The sequence below is a fragment of the Phodopus roborovskii genome, unplaced genomic scaffold (genome assembly GCF_943737965.1).
Source record: "Phodopus roborovskii unplaced genomic scaffold, PHOROB, whole genome shotgun sequence".
Classification (NCBI taxonomy): Eukaryota; Metazoa; Chordata; class Mammalia; order Rodentia; family Cricetidae; genus Phodopus; species Phodopus roborovskii.
Window position 1 is genome coordinate 11,324,969 of NW_026126585.1, and position 7,509 is coordinate 11,332,477.

Consider the following 7,509-nt stretch of genomic DNA (forward strand, 5'->3'; position numbering starts at 1 on the left):
CCTTAAGTCAGATGAAAACAACAGGTAAATGGAGGAGCCTTCATGACCTCTTTGACTGCTGGCTTCCCAGGGAGCTGCTTTGTTGATATACCTCACTTGGACTTACAGATTTAAAAAAAAAAAAAACGCCAAGCCTTCTGGGTTGCCCTGCTGCCCTTCTTCCTTAAGAACACCTGCCTTTAGGGAACTATCTAGAAGGAAGCAAGCACCCCGAGTTTGCCTCTCTGTGGAAAATGTGAGTCAGGGAACACTGACACATTCATTACTTCGCCTTTTCTTCATGTTAATAAAACTGTCTGTGGTTCCCAACAAGATGGAACATGAGGTAAGGGTGATGTATGTGCCCCCGCCGTTCAGGAAGCCTCGCTGAAACTGCTCAGAGGCAAAAACCCAGCATACTGGGAAGCCAAGGAGAAGGTTGGGAGAAAGGACTGGGCTGGCTGCACGGACATGTGCTCTCCACAGTCCTGTAGCACTCTGTCCTCTGCAGGCACTTACATGCGTAGTAGTAATGTGTAACCTTTTGACGTTGCTGTTTTATTACGTTACTTTGCTTGTGTTGTGAATATGTGTGCCCATGTAGAGGTCAGAGGACGTCTTGTGGGAGTCAGTTCTCTCTTTCCACCATGCGGGGCCCCGGGATCACATTCAGGTCATCAAGCATCTCACAGGCCTTCCTCCTAACATTCTTAGCTTCTTAGCTGGACCAGGGGCCCTGTGATTTCAGCTTGCTTTGGGATTAGAAAACAAGCAACTATCCCTGAGAGGAATAGTAGCTCCCCATGTAGTTAAACACAGGGCTGGTATTTAAAAATACAGGAGAGAGCCTCCTACCATGTGCATGACCGGTACCTTCCACACTTTGTCTTATTCAATGTCCTGCTCCTGGGGGACGGTGGGTGGAGGTCTAAGATGGAGGACGTCTACAGCAAACACAGCTAGGACATTTATCTGTGTGCTGTGAACATCTTACCCCGGAGCATCCAGTGGGTTCAGAGAAGAGAATCTTTGATCCCAGGCAATCAGATCCCCCAATGAATTATGTTCTGAGCACAGAGATTCACCCACAACCAGCCAGCTTCTTCTTCTTCTTTTTTTTTTTTTTTAAATTAACTTAGACGAAGTGAACTTTGGTCCCCACTAACTCTATGACCAGTGTGACCAGAGTGAATTGCGGCAGCTCTGCAGCGGCTCTCAAGCTCTTAGAGGTACAAGAGGCCCTAGAGAGCTCTCCACAGCCTGCCCTGACGCCTGGATGGTGGCCTCCCTTGGCTTATCAGAAGGCACATGCACATGCACGAGCTTTTTTTCTCTAAGGGAGGAACTCTGTTTTCAGATGTCAAGCACTTCCCGTCTCTGGTATCTTGAGCCTGTTGCCTGAACTTCTAAATGTTCGGCATAGGTGTTTAATAAGCAAACAGATCAGCATTCTAGAGAGAGAATGTCAGAGATTGACTGATTCTGTCATTTTAAAAAGGACACTGGAAGCAAGAAAATAATGACACACACACACACACAGAGTTCAGTTTGTCTGCTTCCTTTTTCCATACATTGTCACAGTTTGTGCCGGTACATTCATGCTCAAGTGTACATGCATGTGTGTGAACACGTAGAAGCCAAAGATCAACTTGAATCATTTGCACAATCTCTCTCAGCCTTAATTTTTAAAACAGGTCTCTTAGCTGGACCCAGACCTCACAGACTTGAATTTGAGATGTCCTTCTTAGACATGCGCATTTGAACACTTGGCCCTCAGGGGGTGCTACTGCTTGGGGAGGTTTAGCAGGCTTAACCCTGATGGAGAAAGTGCATCACTAGAGGTAGACTGGGGAAGAAGGAGGGGTGGAAATGATGTAAATGTAGTATTTGTATATTAAATTCTCATTGAAAAGTTTAATAAAAACAGTTGGTTGTTCTAGATGCTACTTGTATTGCCTTTGTTAAATCCCCACAAAATACGATGGGGTAAACAGAATGTATCCTCATTTTGCGGGTTTATAAACTGAGATAAAAATTTGTGAATGTTCACGTTGTCGCTTCCAGAAGTTGGCAGAGCAGCGATTTAAACTCTGCTCTATTTCCTCCCTTCAACTACCCACCCGTCAAAAGCAAACCAAGTGACAGAAACCAACTGGCTCTTTGGGAACGTCTTTAACCCCAAGATTTGGTGCTGATGTAGGTCAAAGGCCCTGAGTAAGGACAAGATGCTGATGCTGGAAACTCTGGAAGTGAGAGGGAAAGAGAAGAGGGGAGAGAGGAAGGGAGGGAAGAGGGAAACGGAGAGACGAGAGAGGGTGAGCAATAAAGAGAAGGAGGGGGAGAAGAAGAGACAGGGAGGGAACAGAGAGGAAGGAGAGAGTGACAAAGTGGAGGTCAGAGGGCTTTGATGTTCCTTGCAGTTTGAAGTCCCTGCATCTAAATGAAATGCTTCGGAAGACAGGGTGAAGGACCAGCTCACCAATGTGGTGGATAGCCAAAGAAAATTCACAGCACACAAATGCAGCTCTTGTAATCAAATGGTCCTGCAGTTTCCATTGAATCTTGCCCACTGAAGAGTTCATCACAAGTGACAAAATGATTAGTGCACAGCTTTGGGATTTGCTCTTACCGAGCACCCCCTTCTCCCCCAGTTATTATCACAGGCAACCATGATGAGGGTCACATCCTCCAACGTCACTGCATTGTTGAGAAGCAGGTCAACAATGTATAAGAGATAAGCTACATGTGGTTGTCTCTGTGCGATGGGTTTTCAGAGTTCTGGGGTGAGCTAGCTCTTTGGATATAGGTCCCGGGATTCCTAGCCTTTTAAAGATGGGAGAAAGAGGACAGAGACGCCATATTTGTCTATCGTTTGCAATGACAATGACATAATGGGGGCCTTCTGGCTTCTAAACACCACTCTCCTGGCACTCACAGCAGCCCAGTGTCCTGAGCTTTGGGGCAAGCTGCCAAACATCTCAGCCCTGGTTTCCACTTGTCACCTCCCCGACCGGCTGCTATTTTCTTCAACAGCTGGCTTTTCTTCCTCTCCACACAGGTCTGCAAGAGGTCCAGGATGAGAGAGGGCTTTTAAAGGCTTCTCTCGGCTTGTTTAGGTGGATTCTGTCTTACAACTCAAGAAGATGTTTTACTAAGACACACCGGAGTATGCTAGTTTCATTCCGTTGCAGTGATTCAACACTGACCAAAAGCAACTTAGGGGAGTTAACTCACACATCCAGGTCACAGTTCATGGAGGGAAGTCAAGTCAGGAACCACACAGCAGAAATCATGAAGGAATGCCGCTTCAAACTTGACTTTCAGACTCAGCTGGCTTCCTCAGACAGTGCGAGGCTCTCTGCCTAGGTAATGGTACTACCACAGTGAGCTGTGCCCTCTCCCATCATTTAATAATCAAGATAACCCCTCACAGACACACCCACAGGCCAATGTGACCTGGGCAGTTCCTCAACTGAGGCTCTCTCCTCTGATGGCTAGAGGCTGTGTCACGTGGACCATTAAAGATAAGTAGTACAGTGGGTAAATCAAACCTTTTTGTTTAGGCTGAGTAACGTTATGAACAATCCAGTGGGGCTTGGGAGATGAGATGGCCAACTTGGTAAAATACTTATGCAAGCCTGAGGATCTGAATTCAATCCTGAAAACTCACATAAAGTTCCACGCTTAGAATCCCAGCATGGAGGAGAAAGAGACAGAGCCCTGTGACTTAGTGATGTGGAAGCCAGTGAGAGGCTCTATCTCAGAAAGCAGGGTGAAGAAGAGTGAAGAAAGAAGGTCAAGGTTGCTCTCTGCTCTCTTCATGCCTTCACATATGAACATGTGCACATACAATGAACATGTCCATATACCCACAAACATGCTTACATGAACGCGCATACACAAGAATATGTACACACACTCCTGTGTACAAGCGCGCGCGCGTGTGTGTGTGTGTGTGTGTGTGCGCGCGCGCGCAATGCTTCTATATTCACAGGGACACTCACATATGTTGTCTTGGGATTGTGGGTTTTTATAGTTGTGTATTGCCTAGAGAACTTAGTTATTTCCTGAGGGTATCAGTCTTTCACAGATACAAGCCTATGGGACTGGGATAGCCCTAGACTTAATTACCCATGGGAGAGGAAGCAACATAGAACAGAGGGATTTGTGGGTTCTGTTTCCCTCAGGATGTCTTTTTAGCTTGACTAACTGTCCCAAACCTCATCTCCATCATATATGCCCTCCTTGGCTAAAAAAAAAAAAAAAAAAAAAAAAAAAAATGCAACCTCCATTCAAGCCAAAACAACAGCTTACAACAGAAAGAATAGGAAGATGGTGATCTTCACAGTCAAGCATACCTAAAGCCACTGTCTGCCTTGCCATTGACCACTGGATAACGGTAGGCAAGTGGTTCAACCTGTCTGAGACACAGAGTCCTCTACTCAGAGAAGCAATGATTACACCACTGTCTCAGAAGTTGTTCGGTGGTAAGCCAAGAGGACACCCCACGATGCACCCTATGCTTGAGTTCATGTCACTTCTCTTCTGCCATTATCTTGATAACGGCTACAAACAGGAAGACCCACAAGCTCTTCTCAAAGACTCCAGGCTTAAAGGTGATGTAACCACGCCCTGAGATGTCTCCTGGGACTACGACATGTGTGGTGACAGCTGAAATCAGGTTCTTAAGAAAAAGGCAGAAGGCAAGGGGATGGCTCAGTGGGGTGAGTTCTGGCTCAATCTTGAGGGCTCCAGGTGATATGTAGCATATATCTAATATCTACATGACATATATGTATGTCAAACAATATATTTTGATGGTTTTCCTTTCCCAAACCCCTTCCAGATCTTCCAGATCCTCCCCACCTTCATACCCCACCCAATTTAAAGATTTTGTTGACTTTCTCAAAAACAAAAACCACAGGATGAGAAAGAGAGAGGGAGAGAGGGAGAGGGAGAGAGAGAGAGAAAGAGAGAGAGAGAGGAAAATCTAAACAAATAAGCAGGCTTCAACCTCCTGGGGAGTGGATGGGTGATGGGACACGGGGTCTGTGGGGGGCATGGGAGTATGGAAGGGAGAGGGAACTGGGATATGTAAACTAAAAAATGTTAAATAAAAAAATTAAAAAACAAAAAATGTTACAAGCAGGTTTTCCCACCCGCCTGGTCCCAAAGCCATGTCAGCCCCAAATAACACACAGAGATGCTGTATTAGATATAAAGCTGTTAGCCTGTTACTAGCGTTTCTTACTGGCTAGCTCTGTCTTAAATATTAACCCATTTCTATTAATCTAAGTATTTCCACGTGGTCTTATCTTAGTGGACAGAGGGCCTGGTGTTCTGCTCTCTCAGTCCCATATTGAATCGCCTCCTACATCTCCCGGAACCCTCCTTGTCTCCTAGTCCCTCCTACCGTGCTTTCCTACTGGCCAACATTGCTTTATTCATTAACCAATATGAGAAACATATTTGCAGAATGACATCTCCCATCAAAACACAAATAAGCAAACACCAACAAGACACAAATTGTCAAAATGAAACAAAAATGCCACAGAGAGGTGGGGCATGGAGTTTGTTCTATGTTGGCCAGCTACTACTGGGCATGGGGCCTGCTGCAGAGTGTAGTTGATATACCTAGTGACAATTCTTTGGAGAAAGCTGGTTCTCCCTTTGCCAGCTGGTACAAAGTGCAAATAGCTTCTTGGTTAGGAGTGAGACATTGTGTCCACATCCCCCTCTCAGTGCTGGGACCCCGTCTTCTGGAATGTGTGTATGCTGCCAGTGTAGGTGTGTTAGTTCATATGTGCCTCGATCCTGTTGTGTCTGGGAGTTACTCTATACTTGGAATCATTTAGGGAAAAGAGACCATGGAGCTTCGCTGAATAAAGAAGAAAGAAAGAAAGAAAGAAAGAAAGAAAGAAAGAACGAAAGAACGAAAGAGAGTAAGAAAAACTGAAATGCAAGCCCAGACAAGCTAGAGCTGTTTTTAATATGTACACGGAGGGTGTGTGTGCATATGTAGAGGTGTGTGCAACCCTCAAAGGCCAGAAGAAGGTATTGAATCCCCTGGGATCCTCTTGGTTTTAGTATTAGGAAACCCAGATCATCTGAAAGACCAGCTCTTAACCACTGAGCCATCTCTCCAGCCCCTAGAGGGAGATTTTAAGAAATGTGGTAACTGAAAGAACCAGTAAGGTGATCTGGAAAAGATGAACTTATCCATTGGGTGTCAGTTTTGTGCTAAAAAATTAACAAATAAATAAAACTGACCTGAGCAATGAGTAAGAAGAAAGAACAATATATAATCATAGCGGCGAACAAAGATTTGACAAGATGGGCGTGACGTTCAATATAGGGCCAAACAATAAAGGCATAAATGCTTGTACAGAGCAAATCAATAAATGACTGAAGGGGAAGCCTCTTGCTTCAAAGCCTAGAATCAATCAGTGAGAGGTTGTTATAGGACATTACTTAAGGGTTGGGGCCTTTTCTTCACCAGGGCTTTCTATAAACCTTACTGTAGATGGAAAAGATCTCTAGAACAACAAGGCAATCCCAAAGGGCTTGGTCAGTGTTGCAGAGAGCTCTGCTTAGTCTGTGGAGAAATCATACCCACTTAGGAAGAAAAGCAAAGCTTCATCCATTTAGAAAATACAAAAGGCCTGTCCTCTGCAGCTCTAATTTTCAGGAGGGCACATGTGGACTCTGGGCTTGTCCCTATTGTGTTTTCCTGTCCTTGATTGCTTAGTTACATTCCACAAACAAGCATACACGCTTCAGCCCACAACATGATAGGCATTGCTCTCTCTCTCTCTCTCTCTCTCTCTCTCTCTCTCTCTCTCTCTCTCTCTGGCACATCTTTCTGTGTGCCAGTCTGTCCGTTCATGCACATTTGTCTATGTACACGTGGGCACGTGTGTGCCACAGCTCAAGTGTGCCGGTCAAAGGACAATCTCAATCGTCAGTCCTCACCTCTCACATTGTTTGCAACCATGTGTCATGTCTGCGTGTTCACCACTTGTTACACTTGTTACAGGGTAGCTGCCCCATGAGCTTATTCTCTACCCTGTCCCCTGTCTACACCTCCCATTTCCCCGAGGTTACAGGTGACAAATGCTATGGCATTCTGCTTGACCTGGGCTCTGAACTCAGGTCCTCACGCTTGCACTGCAAGCACTTTACCCACTGAGCTGTCTCCCCAGCCCATCAGGAGTGGTTTAAAAAATGTTTCCGTAGCTCAACTATGCAGTTCTGGAGCATGAACACTCCACAGATGACAATGTCCGTCACAGTGTCAAAGGCTAGATATGCCTGACCATGCCTTATGCACCACTAACACCTCTGCTGGTTCTTAACTCTCTCTGCCGGACTCTGCCAAATTTATGGTGGACCTCAGAAGATAATATGGATGTACTATAGATTCTTCCTCAAGGAAGGGGTAGAGAAGAACATTGAGGCAACCTGCCATGGCTTGAGGCATGCTCAGCTTTATGCTATGTTGAAAGCTCAAGGACCTAGGCATGTCCTCCT